We start from the raw sequence: 282 nt of genomic DNA on the forward strand, positions 1-282 counted from the left end.
CATGCTTTCCCTTAGCCCTTAGACAGCCAATATCGAACTGATTTCGTCTTGAGATAACTGTAGGAATACGGTTAACTCTGTGATCCGCCTGTATTTTGCGTTGGATCCCGCCGCGTGTTCCTCTGGTTGGTTTTAAGATTCCAGCAAGTTTTCAAGCGGTCCACTCCGAATGCCGCAAAGGTTTGATGAGTTGTGTCGGATTTTTCCACCAGAATCTGAGGGAAAGCAGTGTAGATCGGCTGTAAGTCAAGGCCATAGCGTTAGAGACGTGTTCACAACCTT

This window comes from Pocillopora verrucosa, chromosome 6 (genome assembly GCF_036669915.1).
Source record: "Pocillopora verrucosa isolate sample1 chromosome 6, ASM3666991v2, whole genome shotgun sequence".
In the NCBI taxonomy this organism is placed as follows: domain Eukaryota; kingdom Metazoa; phylum Cnidaria; class Anthozoa; order Scleractinia; family Pocilloporidae; genus Pocillopora; species Pocillopora verrucosa.